At 37.3% G+C, this 21,121-nt stretch overlaps 1 protein-coding gene across 1 annotated transcript in view; it reads left to right on the forward strand.

Annotated features, from left to right (window-relative positions):
* unc5db (unc-5 netrin receptor Db) overlaps nucleotides 1–21,121 on the forward strand; it is a 236,460-nt gene that overhangs the window by 150,681 nt on the left and 64,658 nt on the right. The gene's annotated exons all lie outside the window — the stretch shown is intronic.

Consider the following 21,121-nt stretch of genomic DNA (forward strand, 5'->3'; position numbering starts at 1 on the left):
TTTCATTCATTTTAATAAATTTTTCTCAATTTTAGTAAATTGACTAAAATGTACAAACAGTTAACTCAAGCATAGTATCACGTAGCCAGACTGCAGCCAGTGCCAGTCCTTCTTATAGGCAAACTAAGCAATTTGCTTAGGGCCTCCGATCCACCTGGGGGCCCCCACACTGTCTAAGACATTATAAGTAGTGTAACGAACATACTGACGGGGGCCCCCCACACAAAGTTTTGCTTAGGGCCCCCAAAAGGCTAGGACCGGCACTGACTTCGGCATAGATATGGGGTCTATAGCTGCTTCAATTGACCAAGAACCGCCCATTTAGACAGGAAAAGCCATCTAACGGACATGTTAAGTGACCAATCACAGTCTGTTTTGTCATGACGGGGTGTTTAGGGTTGGGGTTATCAGAGATGTATCATTCCATAATAAAAGACAGACATAGGGAAATAAATAATTAATATAATGGTGCGTGACTCTCCGGGAGCAATTGTACAGAAAACACATGGGAAAATAACAGAAAATGTGTAGAGAGTCTAAGTACAGCACATAAAATCTCATTTTAAAGAATTTCACAGACATAACTAAGTAAACAAAGCAGAAAATGCAGCTCTGCTCATGGATATCTGCTTTACTTTCTGCTACGTGCCTCAAACGAAACTCTGAATATCTTTAAAGATTTGATGTCACTAACTTGGCAATTTAGGCAAATTCTGTGATTATTTAGTCCTCAAAAGCACTCACTGTATCAACATGGAACCTTGTGAACACAACTTGGCATCCAGGCAGACTGATACAACGTCCTGTATGTGTCTCCTCACGGAAGTTCCATCGGACCAGCCAATCAGATTTGCGCTGATGTAAAATACAACAAGTGTCTTTGTTCTGAAAACTAGCTGATTGTACTTATCCCTTTACTTGTTTATAATTACAATGTATAGTAAGTATATATTATTTGCATATTGTTCAAAATGTTATTATGCCTCCAGCTATTCCTGTGTTTTGACAAGACAGTATGATAAGGGATGCTTGAATGATTCTATGATTGCAAAAATTCCATACATTGATCAAATTTGTCTGTGCAATGCTATTTTTTGCACATTAGTGATATAACCAGTGACTGAAACACCTTTAATACACCAGCTAATTATATGCACTCTTACTGTTTTGTAACAGCAAATCTGTTATTGATATACTAAATGCTTTAATAAATCAAACCCTTAAAGTGATAAATGTGGTTTATGATAATAGTTGCTGTGCATCCCTGGTGCTTCAATAATATGCTTGGATGAATCATAGCGCAGCTGGAGTTGAAAAGTACCTTGTTTATGCAGGTCATTCAGTGACTGGTAAAACAGCAAGATACATTATTTCCTTTCAATATGAGCATTTGATACTGCTTTGTGAAACAATATAAAGATCCACTTATTTGGTTTCTTTTTGAGGTTTACAAGTCAACACCATCCATTATTCTTCAGTATCGAATCACAAAGAAATTTGGAACATTGAAAGGTGTTTAACGAACACCAGCCTGGTGAACTACTTTTTTTTTTTTTTTTATCCACTTTACTCCCAATTTGGAATGCCCAGTTCCCACCAGTTAGTAGGTCCTCGTGGTGGCGCGGTTACTCACCTCAATCCGGGTGGTGGGGGACAAGTCTCAGTTGCCTCCGCTTCTGAGACTGTCAATCCGCGCATCTTATCATGTGGCTCGTCGTGCATGACACCGCGGAGACTCCGCATGTGGAGGCTCATGCTACTCTCCGCGATCCACGCACAACTTACCACACACCCCATTGAGAGCGAGAACCACTAATCGCGACCACGATTAGGTTACCCCATGTGACTCTACCCTCCCTAGCAACCGGGCTAATTTGGTTGTTTATGAGACCTGGCTGGAGTCACTCAGCACGCCCTGGATTCGAACTCGCGACTCCAGGGGTGGTAGTCAGCATCAATACTCGCTGAGCTACGCAGGCCCCCCTGGTGAACTACCCTGAGTTTTATTTGTTACTGGCTCTGTGGTATCAGCCCATGAGGACCATTATAGAGCATAACTATCATATGAAAAATCAGTCTCTGCTAAGCCATTTATCATAGCTTTGCTAAGGAAGTGTGAAGGATCATGAAGAAATGGCTGCTGCATTGCTCACTTTGCCTCTATTACTGTCCTTTACTGATAAATTACAAGCTGAGACTTCTATGCATCAACACACAAATAAGCCCCACAGAGTCAGAGACTACTCCATTTAGGATTATAATCTATGAATTGTGGCAAAATCTCTGATGATTACTGGTGTCAGTAGAGAGAGAATCCTATTGAGTTGACCAGCGACCAGACAAAGACAAAGCTTTTGCTTCCTTTCTATAGATTAGAGGACAATAAATCAAAGAAGATCCAGACAGGTTCTAGACACTATAGGGGACGTAAGGCCTGCCTAGGCTTTATAATGAGCTCTATGTGTCCCTGTCATGCTTAAGGAAAGGCCTTTGAATCCTGGAGACCATGCTGCAGCACTGAAGCAGTGACAAACTAGAAACGACAAGATCTTTCTTCAATGTGTCTGCATGCTTTCCTGCTCCTCTGGGAAGTGTTAGATTCTAATGGATGCTAAAACCTGGAATTAAGTCAGTGGTACTAGCATTACGTTTGAAACAGTGGGAGTTGTTAACTAGGAACTGAAAAACTCGTTGTATTGCTTGGGACTTCAAAGAGAGCAATTTTACTTTGAATTTTGAAGCGTATAGTATTGCTCAGTCATAATCATACTTATTTTTTATTTTATTTTCTGCACAACCTGAATATCAATATGCAACTTTAGAGAAAAAGTGTCACCACCCAATTTCTCTTAGGGTTTTCTTCCTTACTCAGGGCTCTACAATGTGAGCATTTCACTTACAATAGGATTTGTTAATTTGTCAGTGTATAAGCACTTACTTATCAACGTTTGCCTTTCAGCCATCATTAGAACTGCTTTTCACTGGTTAGTTAGGCCTAGTTAGGCCTAGTTTGCGAATGTCACGCAACATAATTAATTATTCATAAGCAAAGTGTTAACCTTAGTAGGACTTGAATGAAAATAAAAAAATCCAATAAAAATGTGTGGTAATTTATGCCTCATAAAAGAAACAATTGGTATTCATTAATTTCATTTTGGTAAGTTTCATTAATAAACATTATATTAAAAACACTTAACAGAGCATTAGTTTACAAAATACATTTAAAAGGTTATGTCATGATGGTTTGATATATTTCGTGTATATTCATATTTGAATGTAAATGGCCTAATGATCTAGGGTGCGTTTTCCAAAAGCATCATTAGCGAACTGTGGTCGCAAATTTCATCGTTATGAACATAGTTCAACGATTTGGCGTTACCCGAAATCACAGTTCCAACGAACATTCGCAAACAGCGTCGCAAAGTTGTGTAGTTGGAACTTGGAACTACAGCTCTCCACCTGTGTTTAGAAGCATAGTTCCTTGTTAGTTTGCGTTGTTGATGTCATTGATTTTGCCGCAGCTGGGGTGGGTTCTGTTCAGAGTTATCACTCCATGCCCTATTGCTTTCAAAGTCTTCACCATCCACTCTGAGAGCTTTGAAAGGCTTGAAGTTGTGGTGCTCAAAGTTATTTTTATTGGAAATTCTGTTTGAAATGGTCTTCCAGCATGACTGTCACAACTGTTTTCCCTTCGAAGTGCCCTCCGAAGGCATTATTTATGATGTTTGGAACACAGGATTGGCTTTGTTTTCACGTAGAATAGGTGAGTTATTTTATTATTTACAAATGAATATCTTTGTTACAACATTTTCCAAACAGAAATTACACATATGGCTATATACAGTATGTAAAACACAACATGCATGTTAATGGTTTTCACTGATATAAAAAGTTATCTGTACTGTACATACAGTATATGCAACATATCTGCACTTTGAGTATAGTGTCAGAAAAGCGCTATGTAAGTGTAAAATTCATTCATTTACATATTTCAGAATATTACATTTTCATAATTTCCCAAATCAGTGTAATTTTATATATCCAGTATGCCCAAATAAATGAACAATAATTGTAGAAATATACATGTATGGCCATATATCTGATATCTGTTTGAGATAACATGTCTGTGTAAGTGGTTTTGTGTTTATTGTGAGGTGTTCACAGAAGTAGAATATAATAGAATATGGAATATTCCCAGTAGGCTTTGTTTATGTATATTTCTTGTTTGCAGTAGTCTTTCAATTAATGTTTGCAGGGGGAAAAACATAGACCAAGGTAAGAAATTACACAAAATGTTTATTAACACAAGTTATGTCAGTCAGATGAAATAATAGAAAATATAATAACCAAACTGTTTAAAAATGAAAAAAGTGACCAAACATTTCCTGAATTAAATGTTCTCTGACTTTTGCTCCTGCAGGATGCATTCTGCCTTGATGTGGGTTTCTTGGATCCTCATCATCAGTAGCAGCAGCATCTTCATCATCATCAGAACCAGCATGACCCCTCTCTTCCTCCTCAGGAAGATGAAAAAATTTCTGTGACTGCAATGTTGTGACTGGATTTTTTAGGAGTTTTGTGGAAAGTCAGTGTGGTGTTCATAAGCTGTAACAGCAAAGGTGTTACTGCTTTCACAGCCTTACTGACCTAAGACTTGCTGAGCCACAGGCCATCACCAACCACCTCCATAAAACTTCCCACAGCACAATAATGCAGTGCAGTGCAGCTAAGAACTGCACTGCTGGACTTAAGGCATAGTTTTTTCTTGTGGCCCTCTGAAGGTGTGGTTTCACAACCTGCTGAAATTCAAGGGTCTTGGTCCTTGGAATCTGGAATTTTCTTATGATGTCGTCATCAGACAGAGGGTCAAGTGGGGAGAAATGTGTCCTTATGTAGGCATTTGTATACACTACATGACTTTTGCGTCGCCTTCTGTGGTCAAGCTGCAGAATTCTTTGTAAAGCCGCCATTGTTGAGGAGTATTTGATACACACATAGATACTGTATTTGTTAGGAGAGTGATTAATACACCTGCTACTGATGCACCTGAGGAATGGATAGAAACACCTTGGTGGCTAATAATCATCTAAATTAACTAGCTAAATGTGAGTATTTTATCAATGATTTGTGACAGTAATAGGGCATAGCTTAATTTGATTATCAGATTATTGTATTCATCTGTTAATGGGTTTTTGGTGTTAAAATAGGCTGCTTTCATGCTGTTTTTTTCATGCTGTGGCTTGGGAAAATGAGAAGGCCTCTCTTTAGAATTGTCTGAGGAATAAATAAAGGATGTGTTTTGTGTCATGTTTGGCTTATATTATCATGGCTATTATCTTGTGGATTCAGAAAATCTTTACATATCCAGCTTTAGTTACTTGACTGTTGTAGTGTATGTGATGGTGGGTCATCACCAATGCAAAGCAATAAAGGTTTGTATTTCATTCCATACATAGGATTTGTTGGGCCTCATGTATTCAGATAGAAGACAAAGGCAGGCCTAATACAGTCGTAAAAACCTAACTCAAGCCCCCACCTTCCAAGTTGTAAATCTTACTGATAAAAATCGCGCCAAAATCAAGCAAAGGGAGTCCAAAACAGACTACAAATCCACGAAGCCTTGCTCACTAAAGGATCGAACTCTCAACTCCTATTGGATGAGGCACACAACGGAACGTCCCTCAAACATGACATCATCAGGAGTTGAAATACCTCTGAAATGTTTCATGAGTTGCTTCCAGCGACTTTGTTCACCGAATATAGATGTAGCTCTTTGCTGCTCTCAGGTGCAACCTCATGGCACAAGGAAGTAACGTCCGACTTGAAACTGTAGCCATACAATCTCCATCTCGCTGGACGAGTTGAGATTACTCTGTGTTCAACCGAACACTCTAACGGATCCGAAGGAGACTGCCGAGCAATTCGCATCTTCATCCGTTTGCCTACAGAAGTGAAGAGATTAAAGATTTCTCTTCCATCTTCAATCAAGTCGACATTTCTGAGTTCTCCGCCAGCCCGCCGAGAATCAACAGCCATACCACCCGCCGACAGAGCAAGGAAACGGCCTCCCGTCATCACCCGAGCCACAAGGAACCGGGTCAGAGTTAAAGGACGGAGGAAAACACATTCTACCTGTGTCCTCATGCGATTCAAGTAAGAGGTTTACGTCTGGGCAGAGATAGAATATTATAGTGTGTTATTCTTGTGTTTCAAGGTTTTTTTGCTTGTACATTTTACGGACCGCCATGTCGGCTCATTATTAATACTCAGGGTATTAATTATCATGAATTTGCTTTGCTGTATTGTGGTCCAACCAAATTGGATTGTTGTGCAATTTCGCCATCGTGGGTGAGACAGCAACTGAGTTCATCCATTAAAGAGTCAAATAACGCGGGACTTTTACGAGCCGTCCACCATGTCTCTGAGTGATAAACACAGCTGCTTTCTCTCCCACTATCACGAAATCGGCTTTAGGGCTGTCACTTAATCATCTCTCTCTCTACTAACCACACACACACACACACACACACACACACCTTATGTGTTATAGGATTATTTTATTTCCATATCTAATCATATCACTGTTTAGTTTGTAGTCGGAAGTTTATTGACTGCATTGTATTAATTATTAATTGATATTACTGCATCAATAAACTTTGTTATAATACAAAGAGAAGTGTTTTGGTTTGTTTTGCATACGCCTGTGTCATGCTGACGGAATGTCAGTGCTCGGATTCAAACCTTCATTCATTGTTTTTTTTTCCCGAAAGACGATATTCTTCAGATGTCGATTTTCCTAAGAAAACAATCTAATATTGAGACTGTTTTACTGTTTGGTTATTAGTCCCTAATTCCAGGGTGGTGCCCCATCAATGTTAATCCTTATTAATATTCTATTGATTCATGATAATTGATAATTATCTTTGATGATTGAATTTGAATGATCAATAAGCTAGTGTTAATTTTAATTAATGTTTCATCGATGTTAACAATTAACGATTATCTTTGATAATTGTTGATTTAAAGGATTTTAAAAAGCTAACATTGATTCTCATCAATGTTCTATTGATTTTAATAATTAATCATTATCTTTGATAATGATTAATTATTGCTAATAACCAAACTTGCTCCTGAACGTAGCACAGTACATTTACTGGAGCCCCATATGAGGATTTTAATGAGTTAGATCCAATTAATTAATTTAAATATTTATTAATAACTACAGAAATAATTATTAATTATTTCTGATAGTAACACTGATCTAAACAACCAGTAAAGCCCTACAGATTCTTAATCACACTTGGAGTATATAATTTATTCATGACATTATTCTGGTAGTTGATAATGAAGTAATGGCATTGCATGACATGATTCACACAATAATTGCTTACATTTGATCTGGCATTCCAATGCTAATGTGATGCACCAAGTCACAAGTATCACTATCATGTGCTCATTCCTACATGTTAAACTACTGGATGAATTCCCAGTGTATTAGAAAAGCACTAACTCAAAACACATGTTAAAAAATGACAGAATATTAAAAAATGACAGAATCCCATTGGTCATCAAATGGGATTATATTTTGTATTTAAATTCAGATTTTAACTTTTCTGTCACTGAAAAGCAACTTGAAAATCATATGTCTGTTGCCATGCAGCACTACACAGCTTCACCAGAGCCCCATTTGTCTGTGCAAATATCTGTATTTGTTCACTCCATATATATTTAATTCTATAACTTTCATTGTGTCAAGAATAAAAGTGGCATTCTTATTGGTTTTTGAAAAGTGTGCATATGTATGTGCTCAAGTGCCCCGGAGGTAAGAGGGAAACCCCACTATTGCAGCTCAATGCTGCGAGAGGTCGCAATAAAACAAACACCAGCAACAGAGGGGCAAGTGAAAATAAAGCGAAACAACGGAGAACAGAAAATAAAAGTAGTAGTCCTCAGATGCCATGTTCGTTATTTACAGCAGCGTCGCAGGGAATAACGTTGCTGTGGAGCTGCTTACTGACCGAACCGCTTGTATACTGAAGTAAAGAGTACACCACTTACAAAGTGCATATAAATGTAAATGTCTATTTCATGTCTTAAGCAGTTTTTCACAAGTTATTACTCCACCCCCTGAGTAACATCATTAACAACAGTTCTACATTGTTGAACCAGCGTGGTTGGATGTGCGACATAGTTATTAGGGTTTCTGGAAACAGTCGTGACTAGCTAGTTAGTTTCTCTACCGATGCATTGTACTATAGTAGTTCAGCAGTGAGTTACGTCATTGTACGGGAAACACACCCGTTAAGTTTTACATAATGCTAATGACTAATGAAATTATTACAGAATACAAAGTGTTAATAGATAAGTAGGTCTGTCATTTTAACACGTTAATTTATTGCAATTAATTATATTTAAAAAAAAATAACAATTAAAAATAAGTCAATTAATCATGTCCTCTGACCCTTAAGTCAACTCATTATAAGGAATTTTTCCTACCATTAGAGCAATTTACACTTGAAGTATCACATTCATATTTTTGAGGCAATTAAAACAATTACAAAATCAAAAAACAAGGCAGATGGAATACAAAATGTGTTCTATGTGGAAGTATACCTCAGAAAGATTGACAAACTCTATTGCTAAACTGATTGCTGTTGACTTTAGGCCAGTGATAGGCTTATTTTCAGTAATATGAAAATAATGAACTATATATTGCCTTTTAAAGCCACTTTTTATTATGTCTATTTAAGACTTTCATTGTATACAAAAGCAAAAATGTCTTTGATTGAATTATCTTCATTTGCATGCTTTCACAGCAATGTTTGCGATTAATTAATATGCATATCATGTAAGTAGTTATGATTTTTTTTAATCGATTGACAGCCCTACAAAAAACACTGAAATTGAAAAATGTTTAAATCAGTTACATTGTTTAATATCCTTTGTGACATTTCAAGTATTATAATTCTTTTTTTCAGTTTTTCAGTGCTTGCTTTTGCATGTATGTTGCATTACCCATTATGTTAAAGTCTTTAAAAATTATTATTATTTCACAGTGCCCCTAACTTAGTGTCAGGAGTGCTCCTAAAAAAATTGTAAGCTTAGAGCCCTTTCACTCTGTCACTCTTTTTACATGCAGGGTCCGAAATGAACTTTTTAGCCTATACTAGCCAAGGTGGCTGGTAGATGAAAAATTCAGTCAGATTTCTTGCAGGCAATTTTTTATCGTTTTATTTCATTTTAAAAGTGGATTTGACAAACATGAAAAAAATAAAATAAAATACTGTATGAATGTTTAAAAGTGAGCTGCTTTTTTAAAATAATTTTACTATTTTATTATTTATAAAATATTTAAATACCTGAAAGTCCATTTAGATTTTTTTTTAGATTATTCACTTATTACAACAAAACTAGATGTTAAATACTGTACATATAACACAGTAATAGTTATTGGGTTATTTTGAGTGAGTCAATTAATTCAGTCAGATTTATCCATCAGCTCTGATTCATTTCAGAGTTAATTCACTAACAAGAGCCATTCTTTCGGGAATCAGACAAAATTGTTAGCGCTGCAGTTGTTGATTCTCTAAAAAGAACCGGCTCAAATAGTCATTTGTTTGAAAATCGGATTACACTGGTTGCGCATTATCTTTCGCTCTGTACTGTAGATTCTAAAGAACCGGCTCAAAAGAGTAATTTGTTTGGGAATTGGCTACACTGGTCATGCTTTATGTCATGCACTGTAGATTCAGCAGAAGTGTTGCAGCACTGAAAAACATTGTCTGTTTATTTTAGTCTGGTTTTCTGTCTGAAGGATGCACGTTTAATAACCATTAATGAAACTGAACGTCATGAAAATCATTAGGTTCCGTTAATAAAATGCTATTATTACCACAGAATTTGTGTGTGTCTGGTGGGTAATTAAAACTTACATCCACTCGAAATCCGAGAGTGGTCTTCCCTTCTTCACGATGGCATGAATGGTCCTGAACATTGCCTACATATACTAATTGAGGCTATCAGTGAGCAGCGGGAAACTAGCTAAGGGACATTTTGTCTAAACACCTGCGGCCTTGCTGACTGTAGGCCAACAGAGCCCTCTTGAGGACTAGAACATTACTTTTAGAAGCTGACACAGAAATTAATAGAAAAAAAAAGCTGCGGAATTCACTGGCAAAATAGAAAATGTACCCGCATTTGGCCGGTGCAGGTGTAAATTTCGGGCTCTGGTTATATGTATGGCTAATTCCTTTCTCCTCTGTCTCAGATTTATGAAAACCCTTTACAGTGACTGCATAGCAAAGCTTCAGGGCAATTTTAGCTCATGTGGATCAATCCAGCTCTCAGTGTCATTGAAGAGGGAGCCAGACCACTACGGGTCTGGTTATGACATGTATCAGAGCTGACATATGATGTGGTGTTGACATCTGCAACAGCCTCTCCAAAAAAGACTTCTCTCTCAGAAAGTGCCTTTGTGGTACAATAGATGGAAGCTGACTGCAAAGGAGGGGCAGAGAAAGAGAGAGAGGACTTTTCCAGTACAATAAATGGAAGCTGACTGCAAAGTAAGGGCAGTGAAAGAGGATGAGTACAGGGCATCACCCTTAATTTCGCTTAACGCAGATACTTTTGTGTGATGTTCTCTACTCTGAGCCTATAATAGCATTATCACAGGCAATTGCACTTTGCAATTTGCACCCGCACTGAAAAACACTTGTCTGTAGCGAAGCAGAGAACAGTGACTAGATGTTTTTTTAGAGTGAGGGTATTATGATAAATCATAGATGTAAATATTGCCATCAAACCTGCTGCACTTGTTCCTTTTGAAGTTTCACACTGTTCTTGCCATTTTTATTCAAAAATAGTATACATTAAAGGTGCACTCATTTTTGCACAATTTCTATTTCATTATTTTATTTTTATTTTTTTACTTTTAACAGAAAGAACAGTATTTTTGAAAAATATGTTTAAAATGATTTACACTCACAAAATGAAAATGCTAGTCATATCATGCTTTTTTTTTTTTCTCAAAAGTTGCAGGGTACATATTCATGAGGGTCGCCATGTTGAGATCATATGACCAACCGAATATTACTCACTTTATCTCAATAATCCCATGTAATTGTACACAGAATGAATTATGGCTGGCTTTGATTAGCACAATTCTACAATGGCATTGGTAACTGAAAATGTTTGCTTTTGCGTGATGCTGGATCTACATAGCTAGGTGTCAGCGAACATAAACAGAAATATTACTGAGGCTACATTCACATTATTCCTGATACATTTGAAAACTGCTTAAATCCCCTTACTATGCATGTCGCCATTCCATGTACGAGCTGAAATACAGTTGTCCTTGTGTTTCGTTGCCGGACTGCAATACTGAGTAAATTTCATGTCACCTTTGAAGGAATGCATTGTGAAGGTTGTACGAAGTAACATTTATCTTTAACAATGCTCTCAATGTGAACAGGTACAATAATGCTGCTACAATGTGGGCTGCCATTTTGAATGTTTTGGGTTGGATGGATCACATGACTGCGTCACATGACAACAAATACCTCATCGTTTTCAGATATCTCCATTTCCCCATCCACACTACAATGTGAAGACAGCATTTTCAAATTTATCCACTTAGGAGAGCTTTTTCGAAAAGCTCAGTTTTTGCTGTCTAAAACGCTATCTCAGTGTGGATGGAAGGCCAAAACGTAGAGAAAAGGATGCGTTTTCAAATGAAAACGTATTAGTGTGAACATGGCCTGAGTGCACCCTTAAAGGGGACATATTACAAAACACAGTATATCCCTTGCTCTTTTGAAATGAAAGAGTTCAATTTATAAGGCAGTGGTGGTCGCCGATATATCAGAGACGCCAATAAATCAGGCTATATTTGGTATTTTTAAATTATAGGCATTGCCATTAAATGTTCCTGTTATATCGGCCACCTGCTCTCTAGAAAATGGCATCATAAAAAAAGCATATTGGTTGATTACTGTAATGCAGACATACTCTTAAATGGGTCATGAAGTGCTATTTTTTTTATAATTGTATTATCTTCCCTGAGGTCCACTGATAATGTTATAAAAGTTTTTTTTTTTTTTTTTTTTTTTTTTGCAACAAAATAGTCATAATTTAGTCATATATGATCATTTTCCACCCTGTTTTTGGCCCTCTTGTCTGAAACGATCATTTTGGACTAAGTGCCTCCTTAAAACTTCAATGTAAACGCCCACTGTTATGATGGCTAACATCATGCAGCCCTTCAAATTCAGCAAACTCAGTCAGAAGAGAATGAACAAGCCCTTCAACATTATAAAAGAAAATTGCAGGGTTTACACATAATGAACATCCAACACATTGCTTCTGAATACGTATATTAAACTGTTAATCTCAAGAACAACTGTTATCACTCAGCACCATAAACTATCGAACAGTCATGACATTTGAAATATCAATGAATGAAACGGTTTACTTACATTTTTGATCGGGTCCATGTGTTTTTAACTGCCCCATTCTTCAATAACAGTTCCTTTGCAAAGCTTGAATCGTATTATGACTGGTTCACAAGCAATCCACGCTGACATGAGTCGGAAAAAAAAGCATACACCTAGTCCAAAGCATGGTGAAATGACGCACACACATACTGTAGGTGCACTGAGGTGCACATCGCCGGAAACACATCGAAATGGTCAAAGACATTGTAAAAAAGGATAAAAGTTGGGAAAGGAGGAGGCAAGAACCGGCTTAACAATATAAATAATATTTAATGGTTAACTTAAACAAAAAGACACAAACACATGTTTGTGTTCGAATCCCAGGGCATGCTGAGTGACTCCAGCCAGGATAAGCAACCAAATTGCCCCGGTTGCTAGAGAGGGTAAAGTCACATGGGGTAACCTCCTTGTGATCGCTATAATGTGGTTCGTTCTCGGTGGGGTGCGTGGTGAGTTGAGCGTGGTTGCCGCGGTGGATGGTGTGAAGCCTCCACACGCGCTATGTCTCCGTGGCAACACGCTCAACAAGCCACATGATGGATTGACGATCTCAGATGCGGAGGCAACTGGGATTCATCCTCCGCCACCCGGACTGGGGCGAATCACTACGCGACCACGAGGACTTAAAAAAAGCACACTGGGAATTTGGCATTCCAAATTGGGAGAAGAAAAATAAAAAATAAAAAAGAATAGTGCAGATGTGCTCAAAACAACAAGAGGCAGCAGCTGAATGAAAGAGAATTGCTTCTCCCTTTCAGAGTTGTAACTTGACACCGCATCTTTTAAAAGCGGCGTGATACATGGCAGTGGTCAAAGAGTCTGTGTAGTTCATGTTTATATACAAAATAATTCAAAAAAGTCCAGATGGGTCCCTCTTTGGTATTCAGGAATGGTTAGCCACACAAGGCCTCCTCTCTCGAACTGTGTGCCAGTGAGCATGGCCAAGGTTGCGATGACGCAAGTTGTGAGATGTGTAAATACAAATGAGCAATGTTTTGTGACATCACGAACAGACAGATTTCAGAATGAGACGTTTCAGCAGGCTGGCAACTATAAATGCTCTTTTTAGACTGGGGAGGAAGTTTTGAGTTCTGAAATGTACAGTATGTTTTTATAGTACAGTTACCTCTTATATGTCTAAGTATCAAGTAAAATTTGATTCTCCATTTCATGACCCCTTTAACAATGCAGACAATATTAACAATGCAAAGCTCTCTTACCAGTCTACCCATTTATAGCCATAATTTACCATAACCCATTTTTGGAAACTCAAGCATAGTGTTATTTCAGGCAAGTCAAGTTAGTCAAGGCTAAATCAGCTGACGCTCAACTGATCATGACGTCTACTAATACATTTCAGTCTCCAGTCAAAGCGGTTCTTTTTAAATCCTACCTTTATTCATTCTCTCAGCTGCCTTACCATTGCATGGATGCAAGCTACACTTAACTCCATCCCCAGCTCCACCTCTTATATGACAGTTTTACATGTAGTTATCTCAGGATCTGTCCTGTTATTATGTGTTCTTTGTAATTCCAGACTGAAAATCAATTGTAAGTGTATCTTCAATGTGTTTGCGTCTTATGTATTTGCCAACTTGTTATATTTGGAGTTCTATCAACTGTCTATCTAATCTTTATTATGCAAATGATGTATTGTACCATATTGTCAGAAATATGAAAATTGTAGAAAGTTTGAATATAAATCTGCTGGATCTGTTCTGTTACCCCTGGGGGGTTTATTAATTCTTTCCCTGATCTATACATGCAAGGCTACATGGATGGGTGGGGAGTTTGCCCAGAACAGAAACATACCGCCAACACGAACTGATGCTTCAATTGTATACAAGTCAATAAAGTATTCATTCAAATTTGCATTAATTTGATGGAAGTGTTCCTGACTGAAATTATGTATTAAATTTGATGTTCAAGAAATCTTGACTAACATTGTAAGTGGACGTCAGGAAAAAATTATGTTACAAAAGTGTAGGATATTTGACCCCTTTAACCAATCGCTACAAATGTTGGCCAACAGCCATTGAGAGTACAGTGTACAACGAACACAGAGTAACAACAGAGGACAGAAAATAATGTTGACTCTAAAACATTACAGTTAAAAAGCCTGACATGGTTCACCAGGAAAGAGTAGTAAACAAGAATAAAAAAGACATTGTAAAATTCAAACCTCTATTGCAATGGATGTGCTATTGCAGAAACATCCTTGGATATAGATGTTGCTGAATATGTCGTTCATTTAATTTGTTCATGAATTCTTGAAGTTCTCCCTTCATTGTTCTAATAGCATTTTGTGCCATGGCTCTTATGATAATTATTTATTTGAAGTTATGCTGGAGGGAGCAGCCATGCAGAGCGGGATTGGAGTACATGAGCATGTGATGGAGGATGACATTAATGTGCTATTATTGCTTCTACCCCCTGAGCAAAGTGTCACATTCTCCACCATGAGCTCACAAACACACATGCACACAATGAGATGAGTCGTTTTGAGGAGGTCAGTATGTACGAGTGTAGGATAGTTGACAAATGGCCTCCACTATAGTAGCAGAACATAGGCTTTGGAATCCCACCCTGCACATAACTATATGTAGGTAGTAATGTAAGTAATCATTTAGCAGATGCTTTGATCCAAAGCAACTTACAGTACTCTTGTTGCTGGGACAATCCCCTCTAAGCAACCTAGGATTAAATGCCCAGACGGCCATCTTTGGAACGCTCTCAGGCAGCTATTTTTCAGTGTAAACAAGCGGCATACAAGAGCAGCTCCTATCTTCTTGAATGGGGGATCACCGAAATCTCCAAAAAGGTTGGGCAAGATTACAAGTAAAGAACATATTTCAAATCAGCAGTAAAATCTGACAACACTGGAATCATAAATTATGATTTTTACATCAGATTAATCTTAAAAAAAGAAATGTTCCCGGCTTGTCTAGCTAATGCGTATGCGCGTTCTCATCTTAAAGGTGATTGGCTGTTTTACCTGTAAGGCGGGACTTCCTTTCTTCATCCATTGACCATTGGGTGTTCCAGTTTCTCCCGTTCATTTTAATAGAAGTTATCTATCATTTATGAAATACATTTATAAGCATTCAAATGAACATTCACAAATGACCTTTTAATAATTATATAACATTTGTTCAAATCGTTTGTAGAAGTTAAAATATGAAAGGTCATATAGCAATAGAAGTGTGATAACATTTCATTTGTAAGTATTTGAATTTACATTACTTAGTGCTTAACAGATCATTAATTAATGTTAGTTAAATTTAATAGTAAACATTATCAAGCAGATTATCTCATTTCTAACTATTATTAATGATCTGTTAAGAATTTTATAATGTTTGTTAAGGATTTATTAATGAAAATTATTATTAGGGATGTGCTATGTTGGTCGACTAATTGACTAGTTATCCAACAACTAACTAGTCGATTAGTGAGGTCAACTACTAACATTAATATTTTTAGTGGTGGTGGTTTTAATGGAAGACGCAATTCTTAAATTAATTGAGAGACGCAACTCCTTGCATAGCATTTGTGCATGATTATAGCTTGCTGTGCTTAAAAGTAAATAATAGTCAGCACAGTAAAACCCTCTGCAAGAAGTTTAATCTCTTTAATACTTTAAGTTTAGTACATTTATGCACTGCTGCTGTTACAGCCATAAAAGTGGTGCATCAACAACACATTACAAGATGTAATCACTGTTGGACGTTAAATCCTCTGCTGTGAGTAATGTTCCTGTATTTGTGAGGTGCATTGTAGAGATTATAGTCTTTTGCTGATTCTGTCTGACACTGCTTAAATAAATAGTTGCATTAAGAAAGGTTAAACTGCAAGCAACATATTGCAAACTTTTCATTATAGCAGTATTATAGTATGTGTTTCATTAGTGTCTGTTCTAACTTCAACTTTAAATAAAATTTGCTGTACTGTCCAAATCCCTGTGCAAGAGAAATCTTAAAAATCGGACTTATAATATAGCATAAAGATTAGTAGCAACTCCACTCGCTGGACCTCAAAAGGCTGTCACTCTCCATGGTGCCGAAATAATCTTTCTCTTGCACAGTGGAGGAGACAAAAGCTGCAAGTAAATAGCTGAAAGCTTTTGCTGAAATCACATGCCAGGATCACATGGCACGAAACATGACACCATTTTTGCTGTGCCTTGTCATGTTCTAAGTCTGTTCACAGACTTCCCAACCATAACAATGAAATACCACTAAAGCCACTCCTGTGGCTTCTGCCACATCATGTAAGCAGCTTCCTTGAAGTCTACTCACAGAGGAAACAGTGTAAAGCAAAGTGCATTAATAGTGATCTGAAAATGTTCCTGATAGATCTGGTACTATTGAGAATTTTAAAGTGTGATTTTCGTCTTTACTGAAGACTGCTTTTTATGTTCTGTGCTGTCACAACAGTATACCACTGATCCAAACAACTTATTATGATCTCCGATTCATTTATCTTAGCATTAGATGCTTAAGCTCTTGTTGGTGCAGCACACCTCTTGTCTTGCTGTCACTCATTTAAGGATTACTCTAATATTATAAGATTTTCCTCTAAGAGTCTGATGTACAAAGAACACCAGGAGCATCCATTCAGCAGATCTAATATTGGTTGAGCCAAAGCCTCAAATAATCGCACACTCGTCTCTGTCTACTGCCCATAAATTGTGTCTGTGGCAGTGTCGCATGTTGCAGCTTAGGCAGACTGGATTAAGTAGCTAAATAAAGCTTAGAGGATACCTAAAGTCTATTGCATGCTTAAGTTTTTGACTTTACCGACATTAAAGGAATTGTTCACCTGGAAATTCTGTCATCATTTACTCACACTCATATTGTTCCAAACCTGTGTGACTTTCTTCCTTGTGACTAGCCTCAGTTACCATTCACTTTCATTGAATGCAATGAAGGTGAAAGAAGGCTAACATTCTGCGTAACATATTTTGTGTTCAACTAAAGGAAGAAAGAAAGTCATACAAGTTAGAAACAACATAAGTACCCTAAATAATGACAGAATTTTCTCTTTTTTTCTGTTCTCTTTAGGCCATCACCATGAGGCAAATTAGATACTGAAGCTGAAGTTAAGGATGTAGAAAACAAGTGTTCCTTTGTACAGTATTATGAGTGTTAGTAATGTGTCTCTGGAATATCACCTGCCATCTAATGGATATTTCTGCTGGAAATTTGACTTTCTAACAAGGGAGAAAAGACACTCCTATTAATGTTTTATTCATATTTTCATCTATCAAGATGGATTATGTGTAGTCATTAGTCATGATTTTCTCTCCTGCCACTGAAATATGCCCTCACCCCACACAATGCTGTCAATGGAATGTCTCAGTTGGAGAATAATGAATAATGTCTATGTCTCTCAGTGTCCATGAAACACAGGCATCGGTCTTGCTTTGTTTACCCCTGACTAACAGTACCATGTAGAGTCAGTTCAGAAGTGAAGGCGATTGCTTTTATGATCAATAAACCTGTGGGACAGGGAGGATAAACCATGCTGCTCTGGTCTGCCTTTTTCTCTGTGGTGTTTTTATTTTTGGGAGAAAACCAATTCAAGGAGGTACTTGATTAAATGAGATGTTAGTGTTTCGCCTCCCCACTCTCCCATGACTCTTTTCTTCAGTGGCTGAGAGCTGCTCATGTATTAATACGTAAGTGCCGCATGTGGTGCCATCATCTCAGCAAGATCTGTCTTTAAAGATTTGTGATCATTAGTAAAACTTGATTTTGTTACCTACATAATACCTGAAGGTGAACTTGCAAACCTACTGCAAAGTAATTAGAAAATCATCTTTGAAAATCTACTAGTCATTGGGTTGCCTGAATGACTAGTCAACTAGTTGGAAGCCCTGTTTAGGACTGGTTTCATGTCCACCAGATGCGTTTAAGGGGTGTTCAGAGAGGATGTGTTGTTGTGTTTAATAACGAAAGCTACTTCTAATTTGACACGTAAAATTTAAAATAAACAGTGCGAGATATAAAAAAAAAAAAACATCACGGGTCAATTCAACTGACAAAGACATCCGTCTTGACCAACAATTAAACAGTATCTGAAGTCCCACAATAATTGTCTTGAAATTTATTGTTGAAGGCAGTGGATCTGTTGTAAAAGTGGTCCTTTGATTACTGTGGCAGTGGTGCTTTATCAGGGATGAATTTATAAACCCAACTTCTCAGAGAGGGTTTAAGTGTGCTGACAGTCCAGTAGTAACTGATACTGAATGCTAAAGTACAGCACACTGTCAGCATGTTAAACCCCTCTCAGAAGTTATTCCCTCCAGTGACATTTTTTTAAAGCTAAGGAAAATTTTACTTTTAGGGATGGGCCAGGATGTTCAACAATTGATATACACTCACTGAGCACTTTATTATGAACACCTGTACACTTACTTATTCATGCGATTATCTAATCAGCCAATCGTTTGGCAGCAGTGCAGTGCACAAAATAATGCAGATACGGGTCAGGAGCTTCAGTTAATATTCACATCAACCATCAGAATGGGGAAAAATGTGATCTCAGTTATTTTGACCGTGGCATGATTGTTGGTGCCAGACGGGCTGGTTTGAGTATTTCTGTAACTGCTGATCTCCTGGGATTTTCAAACACAACAGTCTCTAGAGATTACTCAGAATCGTACCAAAAACAAAAAACATCCAGTGAGCGTCAGATCTGTGGATGGAAATGCCTTGTTGATGAGAGGTCAATGGAGAATGGCCAGACAGGTTCGAGCTGACAGAGAAAGGCTATGGTAACTCAGATAACCGCTCTGTACAATTGTAGTGAGCAGAATAGCATCTCCGAATGCATAACACATTGAACCTTGAGGCGGATGGGCAACAATAGCAGAAGACCACGTCTGGTACTTTAACGTTCCTAATAAAGTGCTCAGTGAGTGTATATATACTCACTATAGCACTAATTCATGTGTCTACTTATGATAGTCTTGTAAGACATGTTACATGTTAAATGTTATGCACAGTGGTCTCAGGAGACACTTTGATTCCTTTCTTCCAATGTATGCAGAAGGACATGACATTAAAACCACTTGACTTGACTGGTCTGCCTCAATAATCGACTAGTCGATTGTCGACTGTTCTGACCCATCCCTAAAAGCAATACTGATCCTCAAAACAAACAGTCAAAATATAGCTTTATGTAGCTTGTATAAATAATCATTTTAACCAGTTGCTTAACTTTTAAAGAGACTTTGAAATGTGCTGAAACCTCAGTACTAAACAGGCCGAGGTTCTAAAATCTAGTTTGCATTATTTTAGCTGCAGCAACTTAGCTGACTCAATAAAAGTGTTCTTTCTCCTTAGCAATCAGATCAAGGTGTATCAGGTCTTGAATCCTCTTCATTGTACATTTAGGTGAAAAAGAGCATCTCAAGTCATTCTGTACAGGTGATGAGAGAGGGAAACTCAGGATGAAAAATGGAGAAGAACACTTCCAAATGAGAAGTATACCATGTTTGTTCAGGCTTTCTTGCCTTTCAGAGCAAAAGCCAGGTATCATAGGACAACTTCAGCATCATTCCCTGACTTTTCCCAACTGCACTGGTTTCATCCTAATCTAACAAAAAAAAAAAAAATAAAATAAAATATATATATATATATATATATATATATATATATATATATATATATATATATATATATATATATATATATATGTTTAAAAATTAACTGAGTCTTCTTAAACTTATTTTGTTTACATCAAATGCATGCCAGCATATCTTGGAGTGGCAATAGTAATAATCCCTGTATAGCTGCCAGTCACTTTCACGTTTATTTGATGTTTATCTGTTAAAATAGTTCACATCCCTGCTACTGTTGTTAAGAGGCTTATGTTTCATGACATGAGCATATTAGATTAAAGAGTATTTACTTGAGTGTGCATTAAAGTAGAGGAGCGAGACAGAGGTAGATTGTCCTCGGCCCCATCCTTCTTATTAACTATTTGTACAATTGTGAGGTTTGTAGGATAGTGCGACTGGCAGAAGACAAATCAAATGCCCCTAAACCATTGAAACAGATTGAAAATAGAAGCCTTTGCCAATGTTCTACTTTAACTTTAAGCTTCATTTTAAAAGTTCATTGCAGGGATGTCAGATTTTAAAAGGCAAGCCACATGAAAGGAAATCTCTACAGCTTTAACGATCTTAGATTTGTGGTAAGTTTAAAAGGTTCAGAGTTGTATCTGTGACCATCACGTTTGAAGATATTTGTCTTAAATGAAGTCTCAGGGGTAACATGCGTTCCTGGCACTTGTGCTTTTAGACTAATGCAACTTCTGCTAGCTATTTTCATCTTGCTAACGATCTGTGACACTGACAACAAGGAAGGACCTCCTAAGTGAAAGAGAGAGAGAGATAAGTAATGTATTTAGAAACTTAGAGCTCAGAGCATAAAACTGGAGTTATGTAGGGCAGATTGTGACAAGAAAAAGCAAACGTAAGTCATTACATTTTTCACTAGTTTTAGAAATGTTTTTGGTTTTTTGTTAGAACTATACATCAGATATTTTTAAACTTCAGTATCAGATTTTACTGAGACCCCTTTCTTCTATCTGACTCCTAAGCCTTATTTTGGCTCTGTATA

Source organism: Myxocyprinus asiaticus, chromosome 3 (assembly GCF_019703515.2).
Source record: "Myxocyprinus asiaticus isolate MX2 ecotype Aquarium Trade chromosome 3, UBuf_Myxa_2, whole genome shotgun sequence".
In the NCBI taxonomy this organism is placed as follows: Eukaryota; Metazoa; Chordata; class Actinopteri; order Cypriniformes; family Catostomidae; genus Myxocyprinus; species Myxocyprinus asiaticus.